Consider the following 25,670-nt stretch of genomic DNA (forward strand, 5'->3'; position numbering starts at 1 on the left):
AGCTAGTAAGATTCCTAAGAAAGTTGTAGAGCAAAGAGTTTGACTTGCAAATGTAAAAATCAACGTCCTTAAATACAAAAGCCTTGTCAAATACCCGTAGAGTTGGTAGCTAAGTAGATTAGGAATCCTTTTAATTGTTGAATTTATTATGTGTGTATGTACCTGTACCATGGAGTGCAGGACACAACACATGTTTGGAGAATCAAGTCTTTCTTTCTACATGTACTTCCCCGGGATAAGGCTCAGGACATCAGGCTTGGCAGCAAACGCCTTTACCCACTGAAACATCACAGAAGACCTGCCCCTTACACACAAAGGTTCATTTTTCTGTACAAGGGGTATGGTCCAGGCAAAGTCCCATAAGAGTTTGGCTGCTCAAAATTGTCAAACAACATTTAGAATGCCTTTGGATATTCTGCTTACTGGACTTTGAGACCTACATACCCTATAGGGGCTCATACATCCTAACAGTATTCCCCCCAGAACTCCTGGCCCAAGTAAATCCCATCAAATTCCTCCTAAGCATCCTATCAGGAGGAAGAGTAGAATATCCCTTCTGAAGAGAATACTATCTTTTCTGAAGTGGTATTACACCCCTTTCAATGCATTGTGTGTTTTTATAAAGATTAGTTCTTTGGTTGTTAGCAGGTGTGGGTAGTATAGAATAAGAAGCAGAGCCTCTCAGACAGCAACTGCTAATGATAGAAGCTGAGGTCTTCATGGTGATGCTGAACATTTAAAAAAAACCCTGATATTTGCATCATGTGAGCATCACCAGGACAGGACACAGTCACCTTCCCTTTCCACTCACTGCTAGGAAGTCCTTTGATTCTAAGCTTCAAGGAGGAAGAGAGGAGGAAAAGAAGTAAGAATGAGCAGGAAAGGAATGGAAAAGGCAAGCTGCCGTGAAGCAAGGTGATGATCAGAAGTATATGGTGGCACGTGGATGCCCAGGTCCAAAGCCTGAGCTTTGTATCTTGGGACTCTCGATGACAGTGTCTAATTCTCAGTTATATTAGCCTCCTGTATTGCTGCTTCACCTGTTCCTTTTGCCTCCTGGGACCACTGCACATTCAGCTGCTGTTGCGAAACACACTTTTTCTAGGGAAATAACACACATTTGCTCGCTACAGAAAGGGATCCCCCCCCCCCCACAGACAGAAGGAACAGTTATACCAGTGTCCAACTAGGTAAACAAATGGATTTTACCAGAATTACAGGAATATGGGCGAGGAGTGTCTTACAGGAGCATAAATGACTCAAAGTCAGTTTCATCACCAAAGTCTACCTCAGCAGGAGTGATGGCTCACCAGATTTGGAAATCTGCAGCACACTATATAGCCTGCGGGCAGAAAAACAGATTGCAGTCTTTCCAGGTGTCTGTTAGTCTGATTCTGTTCCAGGGAACTCAACCAGTCTTTGCTCCTCCTAAGCAGTTCTGCTGGTCTCTTCCAGGCTGCTCCACTGGTCTGAGAGGGACTCTCAGCAGTCTTTACTATTTATACAGCCTTGGAGAGGGCGGGGCCAACTGAACTAAGTCAGTTTCAGTAACTTCCTGAAGCTATTATGAGTTGTTTACTCATTCTTATTGAGCTTTTCTGTGGGATTCAATCCAGGAGAAAAATGCTATTCAACAGCAGTAAAAACAATCAATGATAAACTGTGCACATGAGCCTGTCATGATCCTTATTATACCCTCCCAAAGAAGGCACATAATATTTGGAAATTAATATGGCATCATAACTTTCAGCTACCTAGTAATATAGTATAGTAGGCCACAAAAGAAACCCTATCATCTTCATTAAACATACATGTTTCTGACACATTTTGGATATAACATAGCTTATTGTTATTCCTGGGGAATAGATCAGTTTATATTTACAAAACAAGACTGTTGAGGGGGCAGAAGAATAATACAGGGGTAGGGCTACACCGAGCCAGGTTCACAGCAGGATCCCAGGCCACAGTATACTCAAGCTTGTTGGGGAGGACATTCAACAGAGAGCATCAGGCTACACCACAGCACAGAACACATATGCCACCTGATACTTGAGAGTGCATGTGCTGGGTACTTTTATTAAATACAGGAAATACTAGCCAAAGATTCAGAATTTCCCAAAAGGCCATGTTTTAGGGATTTGCTATCAGAACTGTGGTATAGGGTGACTGCAATGCCATTGAGTCCATCTGACTTGGCTCAGAGGGAGCAGCCTTCTATAAGATTCTAATCCAGTGGTTCTCAGCCTTTCTAATGCTTCAAACCTTTAACACAGTTCCTCATGTTGAGGTGGCCCCACACACAAAATTATTTCATTGCTACTTTGTAACTGTAATTTTGCTATTGTTATGAGTCATAATGGAAATATCTGACATGCAGGATATCTGATAAACAACCCTAAGTGGGTCACAACCCACAGGTTGAGAACCGCTGTTCTAAACAAAGGTGATATAGACAGCACAGGGTCTGATGAGGGAAGTATGTAGTATGCCAGTGTAGGACAGATGGAGAAGGGAAGAGTTTACAAGGTACACATTAAATGGTTCAAGCCAGAGAAAAAAGGACTGAAGATGACTAGAGAGAGGAGAAGGACAGAAACAGAGAACAGGAACTGGTATAGACAATGAGATGACTTCCCTATCCCAAATACTGCAATGAATGTTCAAGTAACCTTCATCAAAACTCTGCCAGAAAGTAGGGGTTCAAGAATAGGGTTCCATTCAAATGAGATATTATATGATGTCATATAGCAAAAAGACTCCTTTATCACCAAGTAAAACCTTCCAAGCCCACAGAATCTGGGAATAATGCCCACATGAGGTAAAGCTAAAAAAAGTCTTTGCACCTAGGAGGAGTCTTTTGAAAGAAGCTTAGGGCTCTAACCCATCATTAGAGTCAGCCTCAGAATAGACAAGAACCTCAGGAGTTAAGTCCATCCTAACCAGCTTTCATAGGAGCTGCCTGAAGCAATGCTTCTACCATATGAATCATAAGTAGATGTCAAGTATATAGGTCAGGAGTGAAGGCTCAACACTAAAGTATGAATATTTGGGGTCCTAGATAAGGGGTCCAGGAGCTCAGGGATGTCAATGTTACAACATCACAACTACAAAAAAATATTTAATGAACTCTTCAACAGTAGAAAGGGAGACTGTTCCAGGGGAGCTACAAGACAGGTATAGGGAAAGGAGCTACGCTCAGATTCAGGTGTGGGACAAAGTCAAGATGGCTGGTAGTCAAGTCTCTTCTTTGACCTAAACACTGAGCTACCAGATAAGATAAGTTCTTCATTGATGGCATGCATTTAGGGCCAAAACTGAGGTCACTGTCATTAAAATGAAGCCTGGTTGGAACTAGCGAGATGGCTCGGTGGTTAAGGGCACTTGTTGCTCAGCAGAGGACCTGGGTTCAGATATCATTATCCACATGCTGGCTCACAACTTTCCATAGCCCCATTTCCAGTGTATCTGATACCTTTTTTTGACCTCCACAGACATCAGAAAGGTACATAACGCACATACATACATGCAGGCAAAAGAGTCATACACATAAACTAAAATAAATGAATCTTTAAAAAACAAAAAAATGGAAGCCTAGGAATGTGGCAATTCCCAGCTTCAGAGCAGGGGGTAGAGTAGTGGATGGAAACCTATTCACATAAATCCTTTGTAGGAAGGCATAATTCTGGCTGAATAAAGATAATAAGACATTGTCTAAGTCAGGCCAGGGTACCCAGACTTCTGCTGGGTGTGTTCAAGGATGAGGATGCAGAGCAGGCATCAGGAGTTCTAGGCTATTCAAGACAGCTCAACTGACTGAGCAGGAGCTTTGCTAAACTCGGACCAGGCAGACACAAAGTCCTATGTTCAGAGTCCAGGCTCAGAGCTCAGGAGAGACTGGATGTCAGGCTCATTCCCTCGATGTCCTAAGGGTAGATAACAGGGGAACAAAAGCATACTACACAGTGAAAACAGAGAAAAATTCCTGAGTCTGAAGTACCAGCATGGCCTAATTGATGCTGTAGACATAAGGGAAAGCAGGGGGACCACGACCCTTTGTGAAGGGAGAGGGGAAGCTGAGAATGTAAAGGAGTAGGTTGAAGGAAGAGCTGCACCCTGGATGGTGTGAAGGAAGGCAGGGAAAGGGCACAAGGCAGGCAGGAAGGCAAATGACGAGACTCATGAGCATGGTGTCAGAAGCATGAAATGAGCCAAGGAGTGGGGAATGAGGCCTGAGCACAGCCTTTGCTCAGGCCATTGAGCATGGTGCTTAACCCACAATCACATAGGGACTAGGAATACTTAGGGAAATACTCTGTCAGCTCTGGAATCACAAGGTGAAAACATGGAAGTCTCACGGCTTCTGGAATGACCCCAAGAATCAGAGACCCTTTGGCAACACACTCAGGAGTCCTCCAAAACACTAAACTGAATGCAGAGGACTGGTGCAGACCCATGCATATCCTGTGCTTGTTGCTACAGTCTCTGAGAGCTCACAGGAGCTTTGCTCAGTTGATTTGGAGGGACTTGTTCTCCTGGTGTCCTCCATCCCCTCTGGCTCTTACACTCTTTCTGTCTCCTCTTCTCTGGGGTTCCCTGAGCCCAGAGGGGAGGGACTTGATGAAGACATCCTGTTCAGAGCTGAGTATGCGATGCACTGGATTGTTAAAGGCAGCCTGATTGGGCTATTTACAGTAATTCAGAAGTCAGAGGCTTCCATGCTGACAAAGGCTGAGGGAGCACTGTCCTAGTGCAGAGATTATGCTTTCCATGGGAAGTAAACTGTAGTTACTGGTACACTGGTTTGTGAAGTTGAAGTAAAAGGATGTCAAACTCTGCAAGTAACTCAATGAACCCTGATGGTATGCCTGTCCTATGCCATTGGTGTTATCCCCATTTCATGGTTAAAGAAACTGCAAACAAGTCATTTCACTCAGGGTCCCAAGATATACAGAGCTCAGGCTTAGGGATTTAGCTAAATAGAGCTGACAATGCCCATCCCATTTTCTTTTTCTTCAGCTGCTTCTTTTTTTGCCTTCTGTGTTCTTCCTTCTCTAAAGTTAAAATGCAGAGGTCTCCTAGAAATTGTGTGGTAGTCAGTGAGAGGGAAAACTGTCCTCTGAGGCCCGAGTACAAATGTCAAGTGCCAAGCCAGGCGGTGGTGGCACAAGCCTTTAATCTCAGCACTTGGGAATAACAGAAATTTTCTACATGTTCACACAAAGGTCCTGTGGTCAGTGTGTGTTCCCACTTTTCTCCTATACTCTATTTCCCAATTATCTTGCAATGCTACACAATTCACCCTTCAGTGTCATCTCTACAACCTAGGAGGAACAGGCAGCATGTACATGCGCACATTCACAAGCTATTCTGGATGCACGCACTAGAAGCAAGGTTTAACTTCACACGGCCTTTCACACCCCTGTTCACAATGGCTCCCTCAGTTCCTCATCTTTTGGTCCACACCCACCATTTGTGCAACAAAGCAAATACCACCTACCTTAGCAAGGGGTCAACAAGCCCAGAGCAGTCAGTCAGTGAGGGAAAAACCTATAGCGCCCATCTTGAGAGGAGCCTGTGGACGTCAGAAGTGAAGAATGTGGTGAAGTGTAGAGCATGCACAGAATGATGCGTTGATGTCACCTTTTCCTCAAACCTTCTCAGTGCCTCGTCAGTAGTAGAGACTGACCTCACAATAGGCCTCTAGGGCAGTCTTAACTGGGGCCTCACTTCTCTCTGTGGCTTTGGCCCACTACTAGTCATGGCCCGAAAGGTCCATTGGGAATATATATATGTTGTAAGGGATGAGAATGGTGAGGAGATAGCTGAGGTCTCCACCTTAGAGGCTGCCTTGGCGATGGTGGGTGGCAACCCTAGTGGAGGCGATGCAGGCTGCTCAATGGACCGAAATAACAAGGCCCACCAGCTCCCTGAGAGTAGGGACCCGAACTCCTCTTCCTCGGAGCCTCACCAGGAGGAGCCAGGGCCCTCGGCCGAGACTGTGATTCGGATTCCGAGGCGCCGTTCATCCCGAAGGCGGCGGCGAACCTCATTCCAGTTAACACTGGCGCAAGTCAACGAAATGGAAAAATTGTTCAAAGAAACCCAGTACCCAGATGCGCTTGCCAGGTATGTGTCTTGCACCAGGAGCTATCCCCAACCTCCCTGTTGTCTCAGGTTGAGGTATCCTTTTGTTCTTCCAGGCCCTGGTTCCCTATCATCCCTCCCTAAGCCCCTGCTACCTTCTTCATTGCTGGTGGGTACAGGAGGGTGCCTTGTGTAGGGGTCAAGGTCAGTACTAGTGTGTAGTGTTGACCTGAAACAAGTGTACATAGTTAACATCACTCATTTCGAATCATATTTTAATTTCTGTAAAATATAGAGACATGAGTGTAGTGTGAAAAATACTCACTAGTGTAAGTTCACCAGTGTTAAGGATTTACATTTTGTAGGGTGTCCTCCTCACTGGTAGTTTTGTCATCTTTTCAGGGACTGTGTACCTATCCATCAACTCATTGCGATTTCCCTTTCCCTTACCCTGGTGCTGTTTTTTTACATTAGTAAAATGTGCTCAGCATACACGTTGACATTTAATTTTAATTTTTAATAGTATTTTAAAAGTATTCATTGCTATTGTTTAGGAAATTTTGAAAGAGGTAAAACCATTTCAAAAGAAAGACTAGTTCTGAGAATGAAAGTTAAATGGGGTGTGTGTGTGAGGGAGGATGGCAATATTAAAAAAACATAGAAATAATTTATCACTTTGCTGTTCATGCAAAACATTGAATGCTAAACATTCGTGGTTTTCTTTCCACAGGAAAGCACTTGCACAAGCTTTGAATGTGACTGAAGTCAAAGTGAAGGTCAGTAAATCCAAGCAAAGCCATTGAACAGTCAATCTACAGCCTTCCTCAGGTCTTTGGAAGCCTTGTTCTAGGCGCTTTTTTCATTTAAGAATTTTTTCATTTTATATACCAACAACAGTTCCCTCTCCCTCCCCATCTCCTGCTCTTATCCCTACCCCAACCCACTCCCACATCTACTCTTCATAGAGGGTAAGGCCTCCATTGGGAGACAACAAAGCCTGGTACATTCAGTTGGGACAGGACCAAGTCCCTCCCCCATACATCAAGGCTGACCAAGGCATCCCACCATAGGGAATCGACTCTAAAAGACAGTTTATGTCCCAGGATTAGTCCTGGTCCCATTGTCAGGGACCCCACAAACAGACCAAGTCACACAGCTGTCACCCACATTCAGAGGGCCTAGTTTGGTTCCATGCAGGCTCCCTAGCTGTCAGTCCAGAGTCTGTGAACTCCCACTAAGTCAGTTCAGCTGTCTCTGTGGTTTTTCCCATCATGGTCTTGATGCCCCTTGCTCATATACTCCCTCCTCCCTCTCTTCACCTGAACTACAGGAGCTCGGCCAAGTGCTTGGGTGTGAATATCTTCATCTGCTTCCATGAGTCCCTGGAAGTAGGTTCTATGATGAAAATTAAGGTAGTCACCCATCTGACTACAGGAGAAGGGTAGTTAGGGCACCCTCTCCACCATTGCTAGGAGTCATAGCTTGGGGTCATCCTTGTGGGTTCTTGGGGATTTCCCTAGCACCAGGTTTCTCCCTAATCCCATAATGGCTCCCTCTGTCAAGATATGTCTTTCATTGTTCCCCCTTTCAATCCCTACTCCAACTTGGCCATCCAGATCTCTTATGTTCCCATCCCCCATCCCCTCCCTTCTACCCACTTCCCAGTTTACCCAGGAGATCATATCCATTTTCCCTTCCTGGGGTGATCCATGCATGTCTGTCTTAGGGTCCTCCTCTTTACCTAACTTCTCTAGGGTTGTGGATTGTAGCCTGGTTGTCTTTTGCTAGAGAGGCTGATGCACTGCAGCTCTAGAGAGGCTGATGTGATGCACTGCAGCTCTAGAGTGGCTGATGCACTGCAGCTCTAGAGAGGCTGATGCACTGCATCTCTAGAAAGGCTGATGCACTGCAGCTCTAGAGAGGCTAATGCACTGCAGCAGTAGACCAGCTAATGCACTGTAGCTGTAGACAGGCTAATGCACTGCAGCTCTAGAAATGCTAAACACTGCAACTCCAGAGAGGCTGATGCACTGCAGCTCTGGAAATGCTAAACACTGCAGCTCCAGAGAGGCTGATGCACTGCAGCTCTAAAGAGACTGATGCACTGCAGCTCTAGAGAGCCTGGTGCACTGCAGCTCTAGAGAGAGAATGATGCAGTGCAGCTCTAGAGAGGCTGATGACTGCAGCTCAAGAGAGGCTGATTCACTGAAGCTGTAGAGAGAATGATGCACTGCAACTCTACAGAGAATGATGCACTGCAGCTCTAGAGAGCCTGATGATCTGCAGCTCTAGAGAGGCTGATGCACTGCAGCTCTAGAATGCTGATACACTGCAGCTCCAGAGAGCCAGATGCACTGCAGCTCTAGAGAGAATGATGCACTGCAGCTCTAGAGTGGCTAATGCACTGCAGCTCTAGAGAATGATGCACTGCAACTCTAGAGAGAATGGTGCACTGAATCTCTAGAGAGGCTGATGCACTGCAGCTCTAGAGAGAATGGTGCACTGAATCTCTAGAGAGGCTGATGCACTGCAGCTCTAGAGAGAATGATGCACTGTAGCTCTCTGGAGGCTGATGCAATGCAGCACTCAAGAGAATGATGCACTGCAACTCTAGAGAGAATGATGCACTGCAGCTCTATAGAGGCTCATCCACTGCAGCTCTAGAGAGCCTGATGCACTGCAACTCTAGAGACCCTGATGCACTGCAGCTCTAGAGAGAATGATGCACTGGAGCTCTAGAGTGGCTAATGCACTGCAGCTCTAGAGAATGATGCACTGCAACTCTAGAGAGAATAGTGCACTGCATCTCTAGAGAGGCTGATGCACTGTAGCTCTAGAGAGAATGATGCACTGTAGCTCTAGGGAGGCTGATGCACTGCAGTTCTAGGAATGTGGATGTGATGCAGCTCTAGACAGGCTAATGCATTGCAGCTCTAGAGACTGATGCACTGCAGCTCTAGAGGCTGATGCACTGCAGCACTAGAGATTGACTTACTGCAGCGTCAGAGAGAGCATGGACACAGGACAGAAGAGAAGTTAAAAAATCCATGGTCTCCTGTTTGCACACTCTTCAATGTGACTTTCTCAAAGCCTCATTTCTAATTTGCCTTTTCCTCTTACAAACTTAATAGATAGCCTTTAGGAATCAAACATGGGGAACTCTGACTTATTGTAAGCCCACATTAGTCAGCCACTGGGGCTTTATTTGAGTTCATGGAGGCATCATGATGGTAGTAGGGCTTCTGGTCCTTTGGTTGGTCTTCTTTAGACTATATATCCACATTATTGGCAGGGAGAGAAAGTACATGGAGTCACAAATGTGAAGTTTGGGAACTTCCCAATACAATGGACCCTCATTAACTTGGGGCCTAAGAGGATGGTGACATCTAACAGGTAGCTGTGATTGTATTTCCATAGCTAGACAATATTTAGGAAGAAATGATTTGTGACTAATTTCCCCACACTGTTGTGGACCATCTTACTCTTTGCCTTTTGAAGAAAGATGAGCTTTAGATGTCCTGGTGATGCATCGGGGCCTAGCATGTCCTCTGTGCTGGAGAGGATTCTAGAAATATAGCTGAAGGAGAGATATTATACTTCTTCCTGATCCTGGAGAATTTTGTATAACATGGAAGAATATACTGTTCAGGTTTACCATGAACATATACTGTTCATGAAAGAACATGTACTGTTCAGGTTTACCATAGGTGGAAATAACCCTTTTTGGTGAATTCCTGGACATGGCAAAGGTTTCAGTGTCCTGTATATCATTTAGTTTAAGTTAGTCAACTTTCACAAACACTAGAGGCTGCAAAGTCAAAACATTGTCCAGGACTTCTCTGCCTACCACCTGTTCATTCTATAGAAATTTCAAGCACCAACAACCCCATTGGCACCCTTGAAGGCTATTTTGTTACTAAAAAATCTCCCCTGCTCGTTTATGTTGATAATTTCATGCTGAAGATTACTTTTACAAACAGAAAGCTGCTCCCTCCACAGGCCTTTAAAATGTGCTAACATTTTGTGATCTACAATCTCTGCCCAAACAAGAGGGACATATCACTAGTGAGGAGGGTATTCTACAGCTGATGGTCCAATGTCAGAATGAAGACTTTCCTTTGCCCAGTTACCATATATTGTATTAACATCAAGGACCTGGAACAAGTCATAAGCTAAGCTTTTGTTCCAGCCAATAAAAAAGAATCCACTGAAGTGTTTAAACTGCTGGGAAAAGACAGAATCATGGCCTATTGCAGAAGCTGACACACAACTGCTGTTTGCTTTTGTGACTGAATAGAACGTCAGTGTTATATGGATGAAAGTGGTTTTTATCTCCTGGCTCTGGGATGGAAGCCAATGCTAAATGCAATCCTGTCCTCCTCTGACTTTAGGCCTGGTTCATCAATTGTAGAGCCAAAGAGAGGAAGAGTGAGAGGTCTGTAATATTACAGAACATACATCCTCATATGGAAAAGATCCTTCTCATTGTGGATAGGGATGACTATCCCTAGAGTGCTGTCTTTGTTCAGGAGCTGGAGGGCAAATTGGTGACCGATGTAATTAATGTCCAGCTTCACTAAAATTCAGCACTCATGCTAACAATAAAAACATGAACTTCCAAGTTATTTAATTTCATGTTTTCTGAGATTTTGTAGTATATAGATGTACACTCTTCAGGAAATACCATTTAAACAAAATGACAAGTTATGTTTTTAGGGTTGACATTTCTAAGTCATGAGTATTGCTTGCACAGATGATTGTTCCATACACATGGTAATTGTGAAACAGTGGATCACTTAAGCCTTCTTGATTCAGGCTCACTTGATCCTTTGAACAAGGGATTTAGCAGTAACCCTGCAAATAGGGAATCTAAGGAGAAGGTGGGCACAGAAAGTATTAATGGTGATGATTACTTTTTATTTGGGGATTATACCAATTCTTTCTTTTGTCTTTTAATAAAAATAGATTTTTTTTGTCACATAATATGTCCTGATTATGGTTTCCCATCCCATACTCCTCCCAGTTTCTCCCCACTTACCCTTCCATCTGGACATACCCCCCTTCTGTCTCTCACTAGAAAACAGCTCAGGTGGGTGGAAGCCACCCATAGGCCAGCCTGGGTCCTCAAGGAAGGCCTGGGGTGGCTAAAGACATTAACAGAGGAGGATGCCATTGTGATGAGTGAATGTGTGGTGGAGAAATGGGAGAAAAAGAGAAGCAGAATGCTTCATGTGTTGTGGAAAGAGGTGGAAAAGAAGAATCGAAGGTGATGAGGAGCTGGCTGAGGTGGATGACACCCGTGCCTCAACTGCTGCCAAGGAACATGTCTAGGTCTGTAGTCCTACTGTAGCCAGGGTCTGAGTTGATGTCCATGGCATCTGTTGCCACCAAGGGCCATGCAGATGCCCAGGGTCTGGTTAGCCACCTCAGACCATGTTGGTGTCTGAGATCCTTGCTGCTTGCTTCTGGGGCCAAATAGATCTGAGTGACCTGAGCTGCCACAGGGGACATGGTGACATATGGTCCCAAGATGCTCTGGAGGTATACCTCTGGATCTGTGGTCCTGCTGCAACTGGGGTCTGTGTTGATGTCTTTGGCCCATGTTACCATAGGGGGCCATGCATGATGAAATCCAAGTGCAGTAATGAGCCGGCACTGCCCTTTGTTGGCCCAAGGAAAGCTGGTCCTGCCCCTCAATAGACACTACAGCAAGAGGACTAACGCTGACCCTCACAAGAGAGCTGGCCTCAATGCCTGTGGCATGGAGAACTGGCCGCCTGTACTCAGGAGAGATGGCCCCACCCCTTAACATAGGCATGAGAGAGCTGGCCCTGATTCCATGGTTATGGGAGTGTTGGTTCCACCCCTCACCTGATGGAGGCAGCTCAAGTATCCAGGACTGACCAGCTCAACCAGGTCCATATCCAGGGCCTTGGATTGACTCACTCTAAAATCTACCCCATCTAGGACCTGCTGGAGCATGTGAAGGAACATGTTCTTAAGGATCTCCATGACTAGGGGCTGCCGTGGGATACCAGAGAAGTGTTTCAGTGAGGGTCCAGTGATGATAGTGTACCAGAAACCAGAGGCCTTGAACCAGACCAATGATTCATTGTGATTTATATTTTTGGGTGGGGCTGACTGAACAAAAGGATATACTGCATGACACATTGAGGATCCCTGTGCCACTAAAATGAATGAAGAGATATTCAAGGGGCAGGAAAGACAGAGGAGAGAAGTGGTGCTTTTGTTTGTTTGTTTGTTTCGTTGGTTGGTTGGTTTAGTTTGGTATTTTGTTTATCTTTTGGGGGGAGAGATGCTGCAAGGGTGCAGGGATGATATGGAGGGACTGGGAAATGAGCAGAATTGGGGTGCATGATGTGAAATTCCCAAAGAATCAATGAAGAAATTGTGTGTGTGTGTGTGTGTGTGTGTGTGTGTGTGTGTGTGTGTGTGTGTGTATTAAAGCATACAGGCTTCTAAGGGGTAATAATAAAATAAACTATAGCCTAACTGTTGTGGTATACACCTTTAATCCCAGCACTCAGAAGGCAAAGGCTGGCCATTCTCTATGAGTTTAAGGCCAGCCTGGTCTGCAGAGTGAGTTCCAAGACAGCCATGGCTACACAGAGAAACCCTGTCTTGAAAAACCCAAAATAAATAAATAGATAAATAAATAAATAAATAAATAAATAAATAAATAAATAAGAGGTAAACATGAACTAAAATGTTACAATTGAACAAAATGTGGGTCTGGGGTCACTCAGAGATTCACTATGACCATGAATATATTTTAATAAGAAGACGCTTTATTAAATAAATACTGGTGCCAGATGCTCATGACACCAAGACTGCAACTGAGATTGCTCCCAACTTGCAGACCCTGGTCATATTCATCCAAGGCTTACACAGCCAAAACCACAAGATGAAATGTATTCTGTCTACATGTAAGCATGGTCTAATTTTAAAATATCTGTCTTGCAGTTGTCCTAGTCATTGAGCAGAGTAAGCAAGTTTGATTACAAAAACAGAAATATTAGTTAGTCCTATGACCTAGTGTCTTGCTAGAACAGCAGATTCTACAGGATCAGTCAATTTAAGAACAGTCTTCAATGTCTTGGAAAAATGAGGGGGGGGATGAGCTGCTAGGGCACAGCTTGTGCAAGCTAGGGGCTTGCAAATTTGAGGTGTTTTTGATCTCTCAAGCATACTAAGTCTAATATATAAATATAAAGTTAACCATTACATTTCCCCCTTGAGTTGTATGTTGAGTCCAATATCTGACTCTGTGATGGATACCTATTGTTTCTAAAGTCTTTTGGTAGAAGGAAACCAGCTCCCTTTATTCCAATATTCCAGCCTTTGGTTGAGGACAAAGGGTGAGGAACTTATGTCTATAAGCGCTTCTCAGCTGAGATTAGGATGTTCTTGTCAGGACCCATGAAGGCTGGAATGCAAATCAAAGGCCAAGGGTAGGTGTTCAGGCAGTGGGGGCATTCATCAGAAGCATCTGGTTTGCTGTGGGGACAGGGAGAAATCACATTGGCTGGACTGGTTCACATAAGCTTTCAGCAAGTCCAGGGCTCATGGTCTTTTGGAGCAGTTTGTTGACTGCAGCCAACTCCTGATGTCTGTTGGCTGATTGGAAATCTGGTGGTACATAGGTAGACTGGGGACAAAAGTTAAAGTTTAGGAACTTAAAGGAGAATCTTAGATTTAGAACTTTTCCCTCAGGAAGAAACAGTAGGTAGGGAAGCTTAGGCTGTTGATGGACAGGGGTACATATCTGGAATGCATTTGATGTGTGACATATGGATCCAAGTTGTGTCTTTTTATAGCTTATATAGATTTTTAAAACTTAAAGAAAGATAAATTTTTAGAAACATTAATATTATCATTGTTTCTAATCTGTACAGAAATCCAAAATGTAAAAAAGGCAGTAGACTCATGTCTTTGAGTCATAGTAAAATCCTGACTACTCAAAAGATACAAAATCAAACATATGAACATCTTTTCCAAGAGGGCTCAAATTTTATACATAAAAGACAGACATGTTTTAGCACAATAGAAAGCATCTTTAAGTCTATTGTTAGAAGACATCTTGACCAAAATGATGGTGAAATTTCATGGATGTCACTTTTTTAAATCCCTTTTTAAAACAAGAGTTGAATATATTGTAGTAAATTAAGGTTACTCACACACATATTTTTAATTATTTAGCCTTTTGTCATAAATTTTAAGTTAAACTTTAATTGTAGATTTTATAGATCTTTAACCATACTCAATAAACTTAAAAATCTTAAAATACAGAAAATGTACTTAATAGTTTTACAAACTATTAAGGTGAAGGTATTATTAAGGTTTTATTGAGATAAAGTTTATATTTTAGCAAAAGTCTTAGAGAGTTCAATGAAACCAATAGTCTAATTGTTTGTCTGTTTTGATTTGCTCTCTTTCCCCATCATAAAATCGGGTGGCTCATCTGACTCAGGACAAAGAGGAAAGGTTTTTTGGTTTTAGACACATGCTTGGGTCTAGGGAAAGGAGAGCCATAATCCAACTCCAGAGCCAGCTTTTTAATAAAGCAGAACAGTATAAAACAATGTTTCAGGGTTATCCATGTTTAAAAGCTACCCAAATCCCTGTAAAACTGAATGCAGTAACAGGGGAGTCCTGGGCAGGGCAGACAAGTGAGGCAGCAGCCACTGTGACAGTAGCCTCAATGGTGGTCCTCCCTTGTTAGATCCACCCTTCATCTCCTCCACCCCCAGGAAGGCCCTAGTGCCTCACTTCTGTAGGCGCCTAGCAGCCTATCTAGAACTGGTGTGGACCAGGGATTTCCTACTGTTTAACTAAAACAAAGCATCCCAAAAGCTAGTGGATACAGTGGTGGGGTGATTGTAGCAGGGGCTAGCCAGGGATTTGGGTGAGTGAGGCAGAAGGCCACCCAGAGTTGGAGGTCTTAGTGCCTGCGGGAGTAGCATGCTGCAGGGAGGGCACCTGTATCACCTCAGCCAGGTGGCACAGCACAGGGGCAGTGGATTGGTATCCCTGGCTATAGACAAAGGATATTATTGCTGGAGGACAGCACAGAGTGTTCAGTTGTTCCTAAATATTGCTTTGCAGCCTCATGGGTTCCCCCATTCCCTCCCTTGCTTGCTTTGTCTGGTTTCCTCTTCTGCCTGTTATTGAGAAAGATTAGCTATAGCACAGACACACATATAAGGAACTGAGTCCAGAAAAAAATAAAAAACCCACAGCCATTGGACACAGGTTAGGGTGAGGGGCTAATTGAAGATTTTGTCCCATCATTTCAACTCTGTTTAAAAAACAAGAGTAGCATAACAAACAATCCATACATCATAAAACAGACATACAATTTGGTGGCATCTCTCCACTTCCAGAACTGGGTCTGACAGACCCAAACAAGGGCCCTGGTGTCCCAGGGATCCCTCAGACTCAGGAAAGAAATGCTGAGTCCAATTTTCCCATGAGTCTCATAGATGCATCCTACAACCAACAGAATCCTGACCTACAAATTCAGAGGCTTTTGGATGCTCTCTTTCACAATTCTATTTCCTTTGGGGTTATTGGACTATTTAAATGGTTTATCTGGTCTTGATTTAACTTAGGTATGTAGTACCTATCCAGAAAATTATCCATTTCTTTAAGATTTTCCAGTTTTGTGGAGTAGAGGTTTTTGAAGTATGACCTAATGATTCTCTGGAGTTCCTCATTGTCTGTTGTTATGTCCCCCTTTTCATTTCTGATTTTGTTAATTTGGATGCTCTCTCTCTCTGTGTCTTTTGGTTAGTTTGAATAAGGGCTTGTCTATCCTGTTGATTTTCTCAAAGAACCACCTCTTTGTTTCATTAATTTTTTGTATTGTTCTCTTTGTTTCTATTTTATTGATTTCGGCTTTCAATTTGATAATTTCCTGGCATCTGTTCTTCCTGGGAGACTTTGTTTCTTCTTGTTCTAGAGCTTTCAGGTGTGCTCTTAAGTCACCAGTGTAAGATTTCTCAAACTTCTTTATGTGGGCATTTAGTGCTATGAATTTCCCTCTTAGCACTGCTTTCATAGTGTCCTGTAAGTTTGGATATGTGATGTATTCATTTTCATTGATCTCTAGGAAGTTCTTAATTTCTTTCTTTATTTCTTCCTTAACCCATTGGTGATTCAATTGAGCATTATTCAGTTTCCATGAGATTGTAGGTTTTCTGTAGTTTTTGTTGTTGTTGAAATATTAATTTAAACCATGGTGGTCTGATAGAACACCGGAGGTTATTCCAATTTTTTTTGTATCTGTTGAGATTTGCTTTGTGGCCAAGTATGTGGTTGATTTTAGGGAAGGTTCCATGGGGTGCTGAGAAGAAGGTATATTCTTTTTTGTTCTGGTGGAATGTTCTGTAGATATCGATTAAGTCCATTTGACTCACCTACTCTCCTCATCAAGTGCTGGGACTCTCTGATTCCTTGATCCCTAGCCCAGGACAATACCAGTTGCTTTCCACAAACACTGGGCCTCTTGGATCTATGTTTTGCCTGGCTCTGGGATGGAAGACCTCAGGAACTCAAGGCTCCTCTGTGAGATCTAGGCATTGGATACCTGCTGGTAGCTTCCCAAACATTGAGACTTCTGATTTACCTCTAGGCTCTCAGGCTAGGAATCTGCAGGAATCCAAAGCTGGTCAAGTAAAAACAGTTGAATCTGGCGAATGCAGGTGGCTGTTAGGCTGGGAGTCCCTGGAGACCCACAAGACAAATTTTGATGGAACCTCCCAATGTTGTGGGTATGGGGTTGCTTAGAGATTCAACATGACCATGAATAAAATTTTTAATCTATTCTCATATATTACATCTTGACAGAAGTTTCCCCTCCTGCCTCTCCTCCTGCTTGCTACTTCCCACCTGCCCTCTCCTCCCAATCGACACCTCTTCCATTTCCCTTCTTAAAAGGGCAGGCCTCCCAGGGATGTCCCTCAAACATGGTTGCAGTAAGACTAGGCACATCCCCTCATATTGAGGCTTGGTGAGACAACCACCTAGGAGGAAAAGAGTCCCAAAATCCAGTAAGAGAGTCAGAGACAGCCCCTGCTCCCACTGTTCGGAATCTCAAAAGAACACCAAACTACACCACCATAACATACATGCAGAGGACCTAGATCAGATCCATGCAGGTTCCCTGGTTGTTGGTTCAGTCTCTGTGAGCTTCTATGTGCCTAGGTTAGTTGATTCTGTAGGACTTCTTTAGACATCCCTGACCTCTTTATTTCCTATAATCCTTCCTTCCTAATGTTTGCCTGTGAGTCTCTGGATCTATTTCCATAGGTTGCTAGATGATGCCTCTCTGATGAGAGTTGGGTTAGGCACCAATCTATGAGTATAGCAGAATATCATTAGGAATCATTTCATTGACTTCTCAGTCATGTTTGATTCTATCCTATGTCTCTGTGCTGTGCATCCTCTGGGTCCTGGCCCTCTAGGCAGTGTCATTGGTGGGATCCCTCTGTGGCATAGATCTCAAGCTGGACCAATCATTGATTGTCCACTTCCACAATTTCTGCACCAGTTTTACTCCAGCTTATCTTGTAGGCAGGATAGACTGTGGGTTGAAGGTTATGTGGCTGGGTTGGTGTCCCAATCTCTCCACTAGAAGTCTTGTCTGGTCACAGGAGATGGCCAATTCAGAAGTGGATTTATTAACTACTGGTGCTGGATACTCATGGCACCAGGACTGGAATTGAGAGCACTCCCAAACTGTAGCATCTAGTCATATCAGCCCAAGACTTACAAAGTCAAAACCACAAGATTACATGTATTCTGTCTTTGTGTATTCATGGTCTAATTTTAACATATATGTTTTACAGTTGTCCCAGTCATTGAGCAGAGTAAGCAAGTTTGATTACAAAAACAGAAATAGTAGTTAGTCCTATGACCTAGTGTCTTGCTAGAACAGCAGATTTTACAGGATCAGTCAATTTAAGAACAGTCTTCATTGTCTTGGAAAATGGGGGTGGAGGGTGAGCTGCTAGGGCACTGCTGGTACAAGCTAGGGGCTTGCATGTTCGAGGAATTTTGTTTCTTTTTGGTCTCTCAAGCATAGTGAATCTAAACTTTAAATGTAATGTTAACTTTCACAAAAATAAACAGGAGGAAAAGAGCCCAAGAGAAGACACAAGAATCAGAGACCCATTTGTTCATATACTCAAGAATCTCATAAAAAACACTAAACTGGAAGCAATAATATAGGCCGGGGGCATGCGCCAGCCTCCCGAGGTGCCCCTGCCTGGCCGGGTGTCATCAAGGGGACCTGCCTCGTGGAAGCGCCGTGGTCCTGAGTCCGTGGCAGGAGGCACTCATCCCTGCAGTGGCATCGGTTCCTGGGAGCCGCTGGCTAGAGGGAGAAATGCTGCTGAAGTGCACCTGAGGGGGCCAGAGATGCAAGGATCTGGGACACATTTGCACCTGTAAGCTGTCTGACACTGACCTCCTTTCATTATTAATAAGGAAGAAGCAGGAGCTTAGGATGTATTAGCACCAGCTCATTGCTGTATTAAGAGGACAGTGCTCCACAAACTCCTCCTCTGCAAACTAAAGAACTGGACTGGTGAGCAGACAGTTGTTTCGCATTTTCTCAGCTTATAATATGACTCAATGGAGGGAAATTTGATAAGCATGAGGGAAGACCATTCTTTTCATGTTTGCTACAGAATGGAAGCTTCTTGCCTGGAGCTGGCCTTGGAAGGAGAGCGCCTGTGTAAATTGGGTGACTGCAGCGCTGGCGTGTCACTTTTCGAAGCTGCCGTTCAAGTTGCAGCTGAAGACCTCAAAACGCTCAGTGAGTGTTATTTACAGCCAGCTGGGCAACGCCTACTTCTACCTACATGACTATGCCAAGACGTTGGAGTACCACCACCACGATCTAACTCTTGCAAGGACTATTGGAGATCAGCTCGGGGAGGCCAAAGCCAGTGGCAATCTTGGAAACACCTTAAAAGTCCTTGGGAATTTTGATGAAGCAGTAGTGTGTTGCCAGCAACACCTGGATATCTCCAGAGAGCTTAATGACAAAGTGGGAGAAGCGAGAGCACTCTACAATCTTGGAAATGTGTATCATGCCAAACGGTAAAGTTTTGGTTTCCCTGGTCCCCAGGATGTAGGAGAGTTTCCAGAAGAAGTGAGAAATGCCTTGCAGGCAGCCGTAGATCTCTATGAGGAAAACCTGTCATTAGTAACTGCTCTAGGTGACCAAGCAGCCCAAGGACGAGCCTTTGGGAATCTTGGCAACACACACTACCTCCTTGGCAACTTCAGGGATGCAGTTATAGCTCATGAGCAGCAGCTCCTTATCACAAAAGAGTTTGGAGATAAAGCAGCTGAAAGAAGAGCGTACAGCAACCTGGGAAATGCATACATATTCCTGGGTGAATTCGAAACCACTTCCGAATACTACCGGAAGACACTGTTGCTGGCTCGGCAGCTTAAAGACAGAGCGGTGGAAGCTCAGTCTTGCTACAGCCTTGGGAATACATACACTTTGCTTCAGGACTATGAGAAGGCCATTGATTACCATCTGAAGCACTTAGCAATTGCCCAGGAGCTCAAAGATAGAACTGGCGAAGGAAGAGCATGTTGGAGTTTAGGAAATGCATACACAGCTCTGGGGAATCATGATCAAGCAATGCATTTTGCTGAGAAGCACTTGAAAATTTCCAGAGAGGTTGGGGACAAAAGCGGAGAACTGACCTGCAGATGGTTCTTGGTCTGAGCTACAGCACAAATAATTCCATGATGTCTGAAAACATTGAACTCGAGGGCAGTTTACATGGTGTACTCTCCAAGCTGGGACGAAAACACAGTATGGAAAATATGGAACTTATGAAGTTAACACTAGAAAAGGTACCAAACTGGAACAGTGAGATTCTCGCTAAACAGAAGCCTGTGCTTGCCAAACCTTCTGCAAAGCTCCTGTTTGTCAGCCGACTGAAGGGGAAGAAGTACAAAGGCAGTTCCTCCACCAAAGTGCTCCAGGACACCAGCAACTCCACGGGCCACCACAGGCCAGACCCTCTGAAGAAAATCAGTGCAGACACTATTGGAGATGAAGGATTCTTTGACTTACTGAGGCCGTTTCAAAGCAACAAGATGGATGACCAGAGATACTCCTTACAAGAACACTGTCGCACAGCATCCACAGCGGCTTCCTCTACTACCCCCAAGTTGACGAAAACACCGTCAGTCTCTGTGGTGTCCCCCAACACAGATGAGTTTTTAGATCTTCTTGCCAGCTCACAGAGCCACCGTCTGGATGACCAGAGGGCCAGTTTCAGTAATTTGCCAGGGCTCTGACAAAAACCAACCATCAGTCTGTACTTGAGCGCCTGATGACAAATGACAAGAAGGAGCCTGATGAAGACTTCTTCAACATCCTTGTGAAGTGTCAAGGGTCCAGATAAGATGATCAAGGATGTGCTCCACCACCTGCTGCCACAAAGGGGCCAACAGTCCCCAATGAAGACTTTTTTAGCCTCATTTTATGCTCTCAAGCTAAAAGAATGGATGAACAAAGAGTTCTTTTGCAGAGAGATCCAAACAGAGACACTGAGTTTGGACTAAAGGAACTTTTGCAAAATAATGCTTTGTTGGAATTTAGGCATTCAGGAAAGTAATTAGCAAACCACTAGATGCTGTGGTATTTCTTACTAAAGACTAGTCCCTTTGGAACACTGCAGGGAAACTTAACCATTTTCCTAAGGAGGAAACTATACAGCACTGTAGGTACCATATCTTTAGGGTATAAATGCTGAAGTGCTCAGGGACTGGCATTCTTGTAGAAGTTTGTTTCAGGCACAATGTCCTGTAGGTGCTCCAGCAAACTTATTAGATTCCTTGACTAGCATTTGTAAACTAGGAATTTAAATGAACCCTATATTAGAATTCAGTCCTCTTACTGAGGTCATTTTTTTAAGGATCTAATTGACAATGACTTTTTTACACTTACCCTTGAATATAGTGGATTGCATTGTTTACTGAAAATAATGTAAATGTTCTATGTAAAGAAGATGAAAAATAGTCATAAAGTCATAAAATTCTAGTTTCTTTAAGGAAACTATATTCAATATATTTTTAGGCAGAGCCAGTGGGGGAAATAAGAAATAAACTACTTTTAGCATGCTTTGGGCTATTTGTCTCTTTACATAATACTGCTATATAGACTTACTGTTGAGAAAACCATGTGGTTTGGTTAAAACCGCAAACTATATAAGCAGAGAACACATGGAAATTCACATGAGCATGCAGGCACTGGTTAGGCCCTCAGCCATCCTTAGACCTTTCCTCATCCAATCTACTACCATGCGTTTATAAGGCAGTGCTCTTCTGGCCTGCATTTGGGACAGATATTTTTCTTATAAGAAAATTCATTTAAGAAAGCAAAGACTACATACCAGATTAAAATAATGTAAAAATGTGTTTATTTTGTGTTTACATTGTTTCTTAAGACCCTGTAAGCATTCAACATTTATTCCATTTTAAAAAGTGCTTTTAACAGCTACCTACCCTGTTCTTAGTTTCTTAAAAGCCAGTTACAATATGCTTTCACCTCAGTGACAGACACTTGCTAGTCAAGTGGAACACACCTTCTCGTTCCTGCTGTGCACTGCCCTTGCTTTAGTCAAGTCCTCCTGAACTGCTGTAACCACTCAACAGCAGCATGATGCTTTGCTAGCTGTCAAGTAAGACTCCATTCCCAAATGGGTATCTGAATGGAAAACACAAAGATGAGACTGTAAAGGGTGTTTTGTTTTTTTGAGATTGTATTTTTAAGTGTTTATTTTTGAATTAAAAGCAATCAGTAGTGCTAACAGTACTGCCTTTCCTCTTAGGAACATCTGTTACAGGAGGTATTTCTCTTTGGACTCATAGCAGAACTCAAAGGACAGTTCCCACTTTGGGAGTGCATTTACCAGTTAGGGTAAATGCGTCCAGTCCACAGAGATAACAGCTTTTATGCATAGATGTTCAAAGTCTAAAGCTGCATGCACCCTTTCATCCATTCAGTACATGTCTGCTATAGTACTGTCTTAATGCAAAATCCTTTTGTTTTGGAGGGGAGAATTTTTACCTTCCTGAGGAAATACTAAAGAAAGTAATGCTGACATAATAAAATTAGTTTTCCAGATACCCAAGTATAAAAAATGGGGGAATAGTATACAGTTGTATGTAAAATAAAAATCAAAGTCAACTGCTCTGAATGTCCTTGCTGAAATAGCCTTGCCTGATAATTTCAAGACTTACTTGAGAGGTATCACTGTTTGGAAAGCAGTTGAATAAAATGTGCAGTGTGCACATGGTTATAACAAAGCTCACCCAAGTGTCCATAAAAGAACCCATAGCTAGATTCCTATCATTTCTAGAGTCTCTTGTACTTACAGCTTTCTCAACAGGTTCTAGCTGAAACTCAAACATTGTAAATGACAGTACCAATTCCTTTCTGGGGCAGAAATGGAAATGCCCCTTTAAAAAAACCAATAGTGATGCTATAAAAGACTGATTACTAGGGACTTGTACAAAATATATAAATTGCTTTTTTTAAAGGTTTAAAATGGAGAATGCATCTTAAAATCACAAAATGTTGATTTAAAAAGACCTGGTGCAGACCCATGGAGGCCCTGTGCATGCCTCAGTCTCTGAATTCATATGAGCTTTTCTCATGTTGATTTAGACCGCCTTGTTTCCTTGGTGTTCTCTCTCCCTCTGGCTCCTATACTTTTTCTACCTCTTCTTCAATGGGGTTCCCTGAGTCCTGAGGAGAGGGACTTGAGCATACAGCCCCTTGAATGTCTGTCAGTTACATGTAACCCAATCCTAGGACTGGAAGCTTCACTTGGTGACAAAAGATGGCCAGTTGGGGTTCTGTTTCCCCCATTATTTGATGGTTTCAGTTAGATCACCTTCATACATATATATTTTAGGAAACTTCTGCTGCACCCCTCAAATGGGCCTTAAATTTACTTGTCTCTCCCCTTATCCCCTCCTCTCTCCCCCTCCCAATTTTATCCTCCCTTAGCTATCTATTCTCTTTCCCTTTCCTTACTCTATACCTACTCTGTGTGGTCCTACAGATTGTAGCTTGGTTTTCATTGATTTAATAGCAAATGTCCACATATTAGCAAATATATACCATATTTGTCTTTCTGGGTCTGGAATATCTGACTCAGGATGTTTCTGGTTTTTTGTTTGTTTGACTGGTTACTTTTGTTTTGTTTTTACTTCTATCCATTTGCCTTGGTCTCTCACAATTCCATTTTTAACAGCTGAATAATACTACATTGTATAAATATACTACATTTTCTCTATCCGTTCTTCTGTTGAGTGAATGGTTGTTCCATTTTCTGGATAATATGAACACATCAGCAATGAACATGGTTAAGCAAGTGTCTCTGTGGTAGGGTGGAGCATCCTTTGGGTATATGCCCAAGAGTGGTATAGCTGGATATTAAGGTAGATTCATTCCCAATTTTCTGAGGAACCACCATATTGATTTCTATGGTAGCTGTACAAGTTTACACTCCCACCAGCAATGTAGGAGTGTTCCCCTTGCTCCTCATCCTTGCCAGCATGAGCAGTCACTTGCTTTATTGATCTTAGCCATTCTGGTGGATTTAAGATGAAATCTCAAAGTAGTTTTGATTTGCACTTCCCTGATAGCTAAGGATGTTGAACATTCCTTTGTTTCTCAGTCATTTGAGTTCCCCTTGTTGAGAATTCTTTGTTTAGATCTGTACTTCTTGTGTTTTTTATTTTTATTTTTTTATTTTTTGGAGATTAGCCCTCTATTGGATGTGTAGTTGGCAAAAAAAAAAATCTTTTCCCATTCTGTAAGCTGCCATTTTGTCCAGATGATGGTGTCCTTTGCCATGCAGAAGCTTTTCAGTTTCATGAGGTCCTATTTATTAATTGTTGGTCTTAGTGCTTGTGCTAACAGTATTCTGTTCAGAAAGTCTTTTTCTGTGCCAATGAGTTCGAGGTTATTTCCCACTTTCTTGTCTATCAGGTTTAGTGTATCTGTTCTTATGTTGCAGTCATTGATCAATCTGGAGTTAAGTTTTGTGCAGGGTGATAAATATGATCTATTTTGATTTTTCTACATGTAGCCAACCAGTTTGACCAGCACCATATATTGAAGATGTGGTCTTTTATCCAGGGTGTATTTCTGACCTCTTAACCAAAAATCAGATATTCATAGTTGTGTGGATTTAGAGACAGGAAAATTTAAACAAAAAGCTAAAGACCCATGAGAGACCCTGTTTCAAATAAATAAATAATAAATGGATGAATGAATGAATAAACAAATAGATAGATAGATAGATAGATACATAGATAGATAGATAGATAGATAAATGGTAGAGGGCTTGGGAGAAATTACCCCAGAGTCTGACTTTGGCATTTATATGCATATGCACACCCATACACATGTCAAATACACACACACAAAGAAAAATGGTTTATTAATTTTTGCCTTGACCCATTCTTCCATCAGTAGTGAGTTTTTCAGTTCCCATGAGTTTGTCAGCTTTCTGTTGTTTCTGTTGTTGAAATCCAGCTTTAATCCAGGGGTTCAAATAAGATACAGGGGGTTATTTTAGTTTTCTTATATCTTTAGAGACTTACTTTGTGTTCAAATACGTGGTCAGTTTGGACGAAGTTCCATGAGGTACTCTCAAAAGAAGGTATATTCCTACAAAAGAAAGTACATTCTTTTGTGTTTAGGGAAAATTTTCTGCAAATACTTGTTGGGTCCATTTGGTTTACAACATCAGTTAGCACCAGCATGTCTCTATTTAGGTTTTGTCTGGACAACCTGTCTATTGGCAAGACTGGGATATTAAAGTCTCCCACTATCAGTGTGTGAGAATAAATATGTGATTTATGCTGTAGTAGTGTTTCTTTTATGAATTTGGGTACCCTTGTGTTTGGTACATAGACATTGAGAATTGCAAAGTCCTGTTGATGGATTTTCCCTTTTATAAGTATGTAATGTTCTTCCTCATTTCTCCTGATTAGTTTTGGTTGTCTGTCTTCAATGTTGAGGTGTGTTTCTTGGATGCACAGAAGGATGGGTCCTGTTTTCACATCTATTTTGTTAGTCTGTGTGTCTTTTTATTAAGGAATTGAGACCATCGATATTGAGAGATACCAATGAGCAGTGTTTGTTGAATCCTCTTATTTATTTATTTTGTTGTTGTTGTTGTTGGTGGTGGTGGTGGTGGTGGTGGCAGTGTGTGTGTGTGTGTGTATGTGTGTGTGTGTGTGTGTGTGTGTTCCCCCTCTTTTGATTTGCTGTCCTGAGATTCCCTGTATTTTCTTGGGAGTGATTTCTTTCTTTTTTTCAATTCTTTATTATTATTATTATTATTATTATTATTATTATTATTATATTTGTGTTATAATTTTACACACCAGCCATAGGTTCCCCTGTCCTCCCCCCTCCCACCGCCACCCCCACCTTCCCCCTAGCCCCTCCCCTCCATTCCCATCTCCTCCAGGGCCAAGACTCCCCTGGGGATTCATTTAAGATTTAT

General features: G+C 42.8%; 1 pseudogene; it reads left to right on the forward strand.

Moving 5' to 3' along the window:
• The first annotated feature begins 18,733 nt into the window (after positions 1-18,733).
• On the forward strand, positions 18,734-20,916 carry LOC118574314 (annotated as a pseudogene).
• The last annotated feature ends 4,754 nt before the right edge of the window (positions 20,917-25,670 follow it).

The sequence above is a fragment of the Onychomys torridus genome, chromosome X (genome assembly GCF_903995425.1).
Source record: "Onychomys torridus chromosome X, mOncTor1.1, whole genome shotgun sequence".
Taxonomy (NCBI): Eukaryota; Metazoa; Chordata; class Mammalia; order Rodentia; family Cricetidae; genus Onychomys; species Onychomys torridus.